Genomic DNA, 11,734 nt, shown 5'->3' on the forward strand with positions numbered 1-11,734 from the left:
AGTAAATCTGGCCGTGGGAGTGCACGCCTTTAATCCTAGTGCTCATGTGGCAGGTGAATCTCTGAGTTCAAGGCAAGCCTGGTCTACAGAGTGAGTGCCGGGACAGTCAGGGCTACACAGGGTTTTTGAAACCCTGTCTCAAAAAACAAAATGAAAAAACTTCTTTATTTTTATTTATGTGTGATGTTTCTTTGCACATATATCAGTGTACCTTATGCGTGCCTGGTACTCAAACAGGCTGAAAGAGAGCATCAGATCCCTGGAAACTGCAGTTATAGTTGGTGGTCATGAGACACTATGTATGTGTGTACCTGAGAACAAACTTTTGTCCCCTGAAGAGCAGCCAGTGCTCTTTTTTTCTTTTTTTTCAAAAGAGGTCGTATTTTAATTGTAATAATTTTTTTGGTATTTATTTCATTTACATTTCCAATGCTATCCCAAAAGTCCCCCACACGCTCCCCTACCCACTCCCCCACCCACCCACTCCCACTTCTTGGCCCTGGCGTTCCCCTGTACTGAGGCAAATAAAGTTTGCACGACTAATGGGCCTCTCTTTCCACTGATGGCCGACTAGGCCATCTTCTGATTCATATGCAGCTAGAGACACGAGCTCCAAGGGGGTACTGGTTAGTTCATATTGTTGTTCCACTTACAGGATTGCAGATCCCTTTAGCTCCTTGGGTACTTTCTCTAGCTCCTCCATTGGGGGCCCTGTGATCCATCCAATAGCTGACTGTGAGCAACCACTTCTGTGTTTGCTAGGTCCCGGCATAGTCTCACAAGAGACAGCTATATCTGGGTTCTTTCAGCAAAATCTTGCTAGTGTATCCATACCATAATCAGCTTCCAAATGCTGACACCATTGCATACACCAGCCAGTGCTCTTAACCACCAAGGCATCACTCCAGTTCCTGGTTCCTCTCTTTAAAATGGGGCTAGCAGAAAGCTTCCTTACTTTGAGTGGTGGGGAATTAAATACAAATTTTTATTTCTAAAGCATTTGGAAAAGTACCTGGCGTCTCTTCTTGATGCTCAGGAGCAAATGCATTATTAGCTGTGAGGTGGGTTCTGAGCACCACAGACTGCACACACCTAGTGCTTTGTAAATCAAGGCTGGGGGCAGTGATCCCAGAATCCTGGACCAGTCATTTTTGGCCTCCTCGTGTTTTAAGAGAGGGTCTCATGTAGCTCAGGCTGGTTTTCCTCAAACTGACTATGTTACAGAGGATGAGCCTGACTGTTTAATCCCTCTGCTTCCACCTCACAAATGCTGAAGGAACTAAAAGCGTGACATGGCTCTGAGCTCTGAACATAAGGTTTGTGGTGACAGACTAGCACATTCCCAGCCTGAGTTACTACTCTCCTTTTAAGGGTTTATTCTTAATTTATTCAAAACATTTTATTTTTATGTATACGGGTGTTTTTGCCTACATGTGTGTTTGTGCCCCACCACATGCATGCCTGGTGCCCACAGAGGTCAGAAGAGGGCATTGTACTTCCTAGAACTAGAGTTTCAATTCTGATCTACCCTATGTGTCCTGGGAGTTGAACCCTGGTCCTCCACAAGGGCAGCGGTGTGTTTTTAATTACTGAGCTGTCTCCCCAAGCCTCTAAATCACTTCTTAAAATGCAGAAATGTATATAAACCCACTGGCAACATATCCTCGGCAACCTCACTAAAACTGTGATGTAGCTCTAAATGTCACACAGGAGGAGCAATGATAAATACTTACAAAAAAAAAAAAAAAAAGACTGGAGTGGGACACTTAGAGCTAGCTTCAAAGCACAAGGTCCTCTTCTGGCTTCTGCAGCTACCTGCACTTGTGTGTGTTTGTGTGTGTGTGTGTGTGTGTGTGGCATTCGTACTGTGTATGCATGTTCGTATGTGTGTGGCATATGTGTGTGCACTTACATGTGTATGTGCAGTGTGTACAGTGTATGTTTGCATGTGTATTAGCAGTGTGGTGTGCATGTGTGCATGTATGTTTGTGTGTGTATGTATATTATGTGCAGCTTGTGTGTCTGTATGCATTCACACGTGTATGTATCCCTGTGTGTATAACAAAGGTAACAAAAATAAATCTTTTTAAACAATGAGTTGGGCTGGAGATATGGCTCAGTGGGTGGGACCTCTGACAGTTCTTCAAGAGATTCTGAATTCAAGTCCCAGCAACCGTATGGTGGCTCATAACCATCTGTAATGGGACCTGATATCTTCTTATGGTGTATCTGAAGAGAGTGACAGTATACACACATACATAAAATAAAGTAATCTTTAAAAAACTAAGTGAAAATAAATCCTATCTCAAAACTAAAAAGTTTTCTTTTGGGCTGGGGAATGGTTCTATTGGTAAAGAGCCTGGCAAAACCTAACTGCCTGAGGTTCAGATTCCCAGAACCTACATAAAAGGCTGGACCCAGGCTGGAGAGATGGCCCACGGGTTAAGAGTACCTGTTGCTCCTGCAGAGAACCTGGGTGGACTCTCTGCACTCACATGACTTCAGAACAGGGGATCTGATGGTCTCTTCTGACCTCCTTACACACCTGTACACGTACAGGTAAAACACATTCATAAACTTTAAAAAAACAAAAGAAAAAAATTAAAGAAAAATTTAAAACCTGGACACAGCCACACGCATGTGTGTGTTTTATCCCAGTGTTTACTCTCACTCTGGGACTGAGAAAGCACAGCCCTCCAGCAGTCAGGGTAGATCTGTATGGCAAACACCACTAAATTTCAGTGATGTAGGAAAATCACCATATGATCAAAATCTATGACACTGTTCTAAAGGGGTTTTCTCTGCAAAGATGTAGGATGTAATTTTATAAAATAACTCATATTAAACTTTTAATAACTTTATTAAGAAGGCTGAGGCAAGAGGATGACAAGTTTGATGCCAGCTAGCATTAACATAGCAAAAACTTTCACTTAAAAAACAAGGATCTGAGGATATGACTCTGGTTAGAGCACTGGCTGATTTACCAGAAGACCTGGGTTTGGTTACTAGCACCTACAAGGTCATGCACAGTTCCACGGAATCTGGTGCCCTCTTCTGGTCTCTGTGAGTACTGCATGCACATGGTGTACAGGCACATGCAGGCAAAACACCCATACACACAAAAAGGAAAATAAAAGTAAATTCATTAAATTGGGCATGGTGGTACATGTCTGTAAAATATAAACAAATACAAACTGACAATGTGTTCAGCATGCAATGTATACTTCTTACATAACGCAACACCATACCTGATTTTAAACCACAAAATGAGAGACTGGAGAGACCGCTCAATGTTTAAGAGCATTTGCTGCCTTTGCAAAGGACCTGGGTTTGACTCCCAGTATCCACACAGCTCTGGCTCCAAGGGATATGATGCTCTCTTCTGACCTCTGTGGACATCAGACATTCACACGGTGCACATATGCAAAATAAAACTATAGAAAAAGATTTAGCTAAATAAAATTTAAAAATTGAAAAAAAAAAAGTAAATCTAGGCCAAAAGTTATTACCCCACAAAGACTGCTCAATGTTTCTAAAGTCTGTTCAGGTGAATGGAAGGAATTAAGAGTTGTCGGAGTGATGTGAAACAGGCATTTGAATACCCGGACGTAAGTGAACAGGCAGATCCCGGGTCCCCAAGCTCACCACACCACTCTGTCCTGAGCAGTGTTCATGTAGTCTATGTGTGCTCAGTCTGTGCTGTGTGTGTCTAGACAGTATCTGCCTATCCACACAAGGCAGAGCACATAATGATGCAATTAGCTAAAGCATTTCTCCCTTTGACCAACAACATGGCTTACTGTCAGCTACCTCAACTACTACAAGAAGAACATGTGGTGCCTGGAGCCACAACAGCTCTAGGCTACCAGAACACTTCCTGAGAGGTCCTGTCATCCATCCAGACTTAAGTTGTTCCCTCTCCAGGCCAGGCTTGTGGACAGTGCACAGCTTGGCCTGCGAACCTGCAAACCACAGCTGTGAAACTTTATCCAGTGCGATGGTGTGTGTGTGGTGGTGGTGGTGGGAGGTCCACCAGCACCATGTTATCCTTCTCTGTGACTCTCCCGTGGTAGGTGGGCTCGAGCCATGGCTTGTGCTTGTTAACTCTATTGGGAGAAAAAGGGAAAAAACAGTAAGATTCAAATCGCTGCTTCAGTGTTCTGCTGCCTTTGAAGATGATCATGTGTTATCTGGCTTCTGCACAAGTGCACATGCACAGAGGAAAGCAAAGCCAGGCACATAAATCGAGGAGAGCAAAGAGACTGATCATCTGAAAAGGGCAAACTGTGGTTTGATTATGGGAGTGAATCATGTAAAATCTAACCCAGATCATGAATACAGAAATTGACTCCTTCCCTCCACAAGAGACTCCTATGACATGAGCTCTGACAGAGCGACCTCAGGAGGGTCATCATTCCTACCCTCTGTCCCCATGGAGGCAGAATGGGATGGCACAGTAGCAGGGATGCCTGAGGGCATTGACAGAATCTGGTAAATCTCACAGCAGCAAGGGCCCGTCTTCATCAAAGGGTTCATGGAACAGAAGGCACCTCAAATATGCAATGGGAGATGGGCAACTCACTCACTGCTGAGACCCCAGTATATTTTATATGAACCACACTAGGAAGGAAGCTGGGACAACTCAGGGGATTAACCCGAGGCAAACTGCTCACAAACAATGAAGACTCAGACACATCTCACCATGCTCTAGTTTTAGGGTTCTCTCTGTCTCTCTCTGTCTGTTTGTCTCTATCTCTGTCTCTCTGTGTGTGTCTCTCTTTCTGTCTCTGTCTCTCTCTCTGTCTCTCTGTCTCTGTCTGTGTCTCTGTCTGTCTGTCTGTCTGTCTCTGTCTGTCTCTGTCTCTCTCTGTCTCTCTCTGTGTCTCTGTCTCTCTCTGTGTCTCTCTCTGTGTCTCTGTCTTTGTCTCTGTCTCTTTGTCTCTCTCTCTCTTTCTCTCTCTCTCTCTCTCCAAGGTAAAAACTCTAGGCTGGCTTCAAATTTAACCTTCCTGCTTCTGCCTTCCAAACTGCTGGGATCTCAGCTGCACACCACGGAAACCCACTCCAGTCTTTCATTTTACAAGGCAAACTATTAATTCATCTTGTAACTAATATCAACATTTGATTCAAACTTGTATTGATGCTTTGTTTTGCTAATAAAATTACAAGCATAATAAAATAAAACTGAATTTTAGTCCAACATTTGAGTCCATAAGACTCTTAGTTTAACATTAAGTCACCTTGTTTTTTCCAGAATCACAAGGATATAAAAATAGTAAGCATAGTGAATTGTGGGGCACCTGCACTGTCCTAAAACAGAATGGGCAGGCTCACAGTAACAGAAAGGCTACAGCTGAAAATGGTTAACAAATTTCAGAGCAGAAAATAACTTTATGGCAATTCATTTCACCACCATTCTGGGATTCCAATTTTGTAATTCACAATTTCTCAATTTTTCCTTTAAGCTGGCAGTATAAGGAGAGATATTGCCATTTCCAGAGGCTGAACTTTTCAATAATTAATGGAGTATATTTTAATATCTCATCACATTCAATTTACATTATGAAAATTTATAGAAACAAGTGACTGATATTTCTGTAATCATCCTCTCTCCAACCACCAGAAGATTATGGGCTGAAAGTCAAGGACCACATTGGCCATCTCAAAGCCCTAGGGCCTCACTCCACTGCATGCCAGAACATCAAAGCCAGCTGCATTCCTAACAGCACACCTAGCGATCACACCTGTTAGGGTGTGGGTTTTCTGGGTTTACTCTCAGGCAAAAATGATCTTTGTGAATAATGATTAGAAACTTGATTTTAGAATCTATGAATGCCAGGCGGCAGTGGTGCATGCCTTAATCTCAATACTTGTAGCCTGGTCTACAGAACAAGTTCTAATATAGCCAGGGTCACTCAAGAAAACCTTGTCTCAGAAAAACAAAAAACAATCAGCAAGAACAGTGAACATCAGGGTTACCTTCAAATAGGAAAGTTTATCCCAGCACATCCTAGTTTTGTGGGCTGAAGAAGGCTGTTCTTCTGCCCAAGTCACACAAGCAAGAGATTCTGCCAGGTTATTTTCAGATCCACAATGTGCCACAGAGCCTGACACCAATCACTCACGACATGTCTTCCTTCTTCTTCCCCTTTATACCTTTTATGTGTAGGAATCCATCGGCTGAAATAAAGACATTGACAATGCTTCCTGTATCAGAATACCTATGCTGACCATACTGTAAGTTTCAACCATCTTTAATGCATTTCGACTATAAGTGAACCTATAAAATCCAAGACAAACTGAATCTTGGTCCATCAAAAGGCTCTGCGATCCTGGGATACTGCCACCAGGGGGCAGCAGGTGCTTGTGTGTGCATGCTTGATATTATGCTTTGATTAAAAAATAACCTCTAGCCCACCCCCTGGCTCCTAAAGGAGTATCAGCAGCCCCAGTTGAGATGCTAAGGGTGGAAAAGTACCAGTAAATATGTTCTAAATTCCTATTTAGGCATAGCGTCACATGCCCACAATCTTCTGCAATCTCAGGAGGCAGAGGCAAGAGGATCACAAGTTTCAGGGCAGCAAGGGCTTTGAAGCAAGTCTAGTCAAAAACAAGTGAGTACATGTAAGGTCTCTAGCTGACTCTTTATTGCCCAAAATACACTGGAACAGGGCAGGGGCTGGAGAGTCAGCTCAGTGGTTAGGAGCATTTGCTGTTCTTGCAGAGGACCTAGGTTTAGTTAGTTCTCAGCACCCACATGGTGGCTCATCCTCTGCGTGGGCACCAGGCACACACATGGTGTGCAGAATGCATGCAGGCAGCACACACACAAACACACAAATATATAAATCCAAAAACAAAGCTGAACACTAAAACAGGTTGGTACTGTTTGGAGAGCGAGTATCCCCTTAAGGTCTGGATGCTCTAACTTGCTCATCAGCCTGTGGTATCATTGGGAGGTGGCAAAACCTTCAGGAGTTGGGACTGGATGGTAATTTGGGGGTGTGTTCTCAAACAGAATGGTGGCCCCACTCCCTCTGTGTCCTCACTGTTTCCTCTCTGTTTTCCAACCCGTGTGTGAGGGGGGGGGGGTCACTTCAGATATGCTGCTGATGTATCAGTTATTTACAGTACGGTTCATAACAAACAGTAAAGTTACAGTTATGAGGGAGCAACTGAAGTTTTATGGCTGTAAGTTACCAAACCATGAGGAACTGTATTAAAGGGTGACAGCATTAAGAAGATTGAAAACCACAGCCCTAGAAGGTCAACAGCCTCCAGGACAGGCCCTAGGCAGTGATATAGTCAGCAAGGCTCAGAAAGAAGAGCCAATGGACGGCAGACCGCAACTCTGAACCTATATGCCAGTGCACCTTTCCTCATTTAGGGTGATATTCTCACACACTTTTCACAGCAACAGAAACCTGACAGAAGGGGGCTGGAGAGATGCTTTAGTGGTTAAGAGCACTGACTGCTCCTCCAAAGATACTGAGTTCAAATCCCAGCAACCACATCATGGCTCACAACCATCCATAACGAAATCTGCCTCTCTCTTCTCAAGTGTCTGAAGACAACTATAGTGTACTTACATATAATGAATAAATAAATCTTTAAAAAAAATTTTAAAAAAAGGAAAGCAGAAGGATGTCTGCAGAGATCCAAACTGGAAAGGCCCACTCTTGGGGCTGGAGATGGCTCAGCCATAAGGTTCAAGTATTGCTTTTGCAGAGGACCGAAATTTGGTTTGAAGCATTTTCTGTCCCAACACAGACCCACATACAAAAACACACAGAGACATAGTTTAAAATAATAAAAAACAAACCTTTAAAATGAAGAGACATTCTCAGGCCACCAACATAGTTTAGCAGATAGAAGCACTTGCTGCCAAGCCTGACAGCCTGAGTCTCAGCCCAGGAACCCACAGTGGAGGAGGGGACAAATCCCAGCAAGCTATCCTTTGACCTCCATATGCACAATGGGGTGGGTACTCACATGCACTTGCACACACACACACCAATAATAACCTTAACTATAAAATGTAAAAATAAAAAAGATGGCGCACGCCTTTAATCCCAGCACTTGGGAGGCAGAGGCAGGCAGATTTCTGAGTTCAAGGCCAGCCTGGTCTACAAAGTGAACTCCAGGACAGCCAGGGCTATACAGAGAAACCCTGTCTCGAAAAACCAAAAAATAAAATAAAATAAAATAAAATAAAATAAAATAAAAAAGACAATGGGCTGGAGAGATAGCTCAGCAGGTAAGAACACTGACTGCTCTTCGAGAGGTCCTGATGTCAATTCCACCATCTGTAATGGGATGCGATGCCCTCTTCTGGAGTGTCTGAAGACAGCAACAGTGTACTCATATACATAAAAATATATAAATAATTCTTTTTTAAAAATATAAAGTAAGGAAAAATTAAAAGACTCTCAGACTTAGTATTGTCTCCATGTATAAATTCTGTCCAGTTCAGACCTTGTGGGCCCCTAGCCAGCTGAGTGTCAAAGATCCTTAATTTCTCATAGCTGTGTGCTGCAGGCAATCTTCTACCTCCTGTGCAGAAGGAAAGCTACTAGGTGCTGGGCTCTCAGAACACCTGGGTAGAACCCAAACATCAACTCCAAATGCACTCCAATCCACGTGAGCTCTGCTTATCAGTGTCTCTGCCACCAGTGTGGTAGTGAGCCTGCACCCAGTGAGTGTTACTTCACAGTGAGGACCAACACACACAGGCAGCTGCCAACACAAACGTGACCACTCCAATACCAAGGTCAAGCAGAGCAAAGCAAGATCTCTCCCTCCTGAGAAGCACTTACTGTGGGTTTGTGGCTAGCCTGATCTGATCATGAGCTCCAGGCCAGTCAGAATGGCACAACACAGTGAATGCTGGGATTAAAGGCAAATACTGCCACGCCAGAACTAAAACTAGAAAGAGCAGGAGGTCAGAAGAAGCAGGAGCCCTGGGGTAGGAATGGATGGGGTAATGGCCGAATTCTGCTCAGCCTGGTGGAACTGCAATGGAGTGGGGTAAAGAGGGAAGGGTGCCAGCTTTTTTCCTTCTTTTTCTTTCTGCAGAGGTGGTTTGGTACCCGGGGTCTCATGGATGCTAAGCAGTGCTGGGAGTGAGTGATGCGGTGGTTACCTCGGTAACCACCACAGACCTGAGGGCTGGCAGTCCTAAGACACACATGAATAAAACAAAAACAAAAACAAAAACAAAACAAAACATTAAGAAGACTTAAGCCGGGCTGGAAAGATGGCTCAGTGGTTAAGAGCACCGACTGCACTTCCAGAGGTCCTAAGTTCAATTCCCAGCAACCACATGGTGGCTCACAACCATCTGTAATGGGGTCTGGTGCCCTCTTCTGGTGTGTTTGATAACAGCTACAGTGTATTCATATACATAAAATAAATAAATCTTTAAAAAAAAAAAGACTTAAGCCAAGTGTTTCTCATGATGATATTTTAAATCCATGTATTTATACATGGCTCATGTAATACTTTTTAAATAAACAAATGTAGAGATTGTTGGTAATGTCACCTGAGATCTCTAATACTGGAAGGAGGGAGATAGCTCAATAGGTAATGCCACTGCTGTACAAGTGAAAGACCAACAATGTGAAGACTCCCCACGTTCTGACTCAGGATAGGTGACACCCCAAATCACTCATTAGAAATGGTCTTGATGCAAACTGCAAGAGGTTTATTAGAAAGGCAAAAACCGCAACACATCCTGGAACAATGGGGCAAGTTCTAATCCCTGCCATTAGTGAGGCCTATTTTGGACACAGGTCTAGAGGCTTAAATAATATTTCACTCTCTCTCAGGATCTTTCACAAGCACAAGGATCTGAGGAAAATAGCTATGTATGGTGGGGTGCACCTCCCCCCCCCTCCCCCAGTACACTGGGAATCCATGGAGCTTATTGACCAACTAACTGAACTGTCTCCAGATTCAGAGAAGGACCCTGTCACATAAGGAGGAGAGTGATAGGGAAAGGCATCTGACATCAGCATCTGGCCTCCCTCAGCCACACATAGCTGCCCGTGTGCACATGCTACACACAGAGGTGGGAGATCTCAAGTGCTCAAGTGAGTGTATTGCAGATAATGGCGATGGGGTTGATCACCCAGTGCATTGGGAATAATGCCAGACATGGGCATTATTCATTATCTCTAGGCCCAGGCCTACATGATCTAAGTATTAACATGAGAAGCTCATAGAAGTCTAAGGCTCGCCTAAAAAGCCTGCATAGATCATGAGAGGGCTTAGAGACCTCATACTGACTAAGCTTAGCATAAGCCCAGTCTGGAGTCCAGACGCCTGGGGCATGGTCTGTGCCATACAAACACATCACCAGTCTCAGACAGGTTGATGTAACTTTTCATGACCCACATTTATAGTGATCTTGCTCTCCTTTAAAAATAAGGTTAATTTCAAGGAGACATACGAGACATTTACTTTATGATGGAATCCATTCATTAAGGCAGAGGAGGCAAGTTCACAGCAGGAGGTGGTGGGAAGGAGACCTGTCTCTCAGGGAAGCTTCCAGATTCCCAACTTTCACCACTCTGCTTGGTAAAAGAAAAAGTTCCCCCCAAAAAACATCCAAATTTGCCTGGATCTGAGTTTTAACACACAGATAAGTTTGTCTAAACACACTTGAAGGCCGTTCACGGGAAATGATTGGCTTATTTCCCTCTCGAGTGGGATGAAGTCATCTCTGCTACTGGGTGACTCCTGGGGAGAGATGAACAATGTCTAGACAGCCCATAAAGAGTACCACCAACAGAACAAAGACACCCTCCCACCCAGGTAAGACTCAGTGGACCAGGGAGTTTTTGGGGTTACTCATGGGAGCACGGTGACTCAAAAGCTGCTTCACCATAGAAAACCCCACCCCAGGGTCAGTGAGGATCCCTAAAGGCTATGTGCCTGGAGCTCTTTTCTGGGCTTGGAGGGGGCTCAGCACAGCATAAAGGCTAATTCTGATTTTCTAGTTGGTTGGATCTGGAATTAACTATGAGACACACCTCTGTGTGGGTCTATAGAGGTGTTTCTAGGGTGGATGAAGATTCCTAGAGCAAACAGAAGTTCAAGGCAAATATACTGCTATTTGTTTGCCTACCTTCATTCCTTCCTGGTGAGTGTGCCTATCCCATTTCTTTGAGAAGCCCAGTTTTTCAGCCTTTCAGAATGGGCTGAAGTCAGATACTCTCCAGGAATGCCCAAGGCCTTCCACACCAGATTGGAACTGCTAAGGCATCCAGCATCATGGATAGAGGAACCACTGGGTCCATATCATGGAAGTCAATGCAACCTGTCTTCCTTATCATATGTATTCTGTCTCAGATCCTCTCCTAAAGAACCCTGACTAACACATGTGTTATTGTGTGAAATCCTGGAGGGCAGGTGTTCCTGTCTCTGTCTCCCATGTAGGCAGCTGGTATGACTGGCTGGAACCTCCATCTCTGAACTTCTCTGATGCTCTCTTCCAGAGAAACAAATGCCACTATCCTTGAATCAGACAAGAAAGTATGACATGACAGAGTAGGCAGCTGCCCTTTAAGATGCAAATTCAGCCTCCCCAGAAGTAACACACCTCTACCTCCCACAGCTCTCATACCTATGCCTCCCACTCCAAAACCTCCCACAACTTCCATTCCTGTATCTCCCATGTCTCTACCATCCACACCTCTACCTCCCACACCTTGGTAACCTCCCATAGTCACTT

At 44.1% G+C, this 11,734-nt stretch overlaps 1 long non-coding RNA gene across 1 annotated transcript in view; it reads left to right on the forward strand.

Annotated features, from left to right (window-relative positions):
- The window catches only part of LOC147004139 (uncharacterized), a 70,912-nt gene extending 61,604 nt beyond the window's left edge, over positions 1–9,308 (forward strand). The window contains exons 4-5 of the long non-coding RNA XR_015047291.1: positions 6,170–6,237; positions 9,076–9,308. This is a non-coding gene — a long non-coding RNA (uncharacterized LOC147004139). The remainder of the gene's footprint in view (positions 1–6,169; positions 6,238–9,075) is intronic.
- The last annotated feature ends 2,426 nt before the right edge of the window (positions 9,309–11,734 follow it).

This window comes from Mus caroli, unplaced genomic scaffold (assembly GCF_978045245.1).
Source record: "Mus caroli unplaced genomic scaffold, Mus_caroli_1 scaffold_6, whole genome shotgun sequence".
Taxonomy (NCBI): Eukaryota; Metazoa; Chordata; class Mammalia; order Rodentia; family Muridae; genus Mus; species Mus caroli.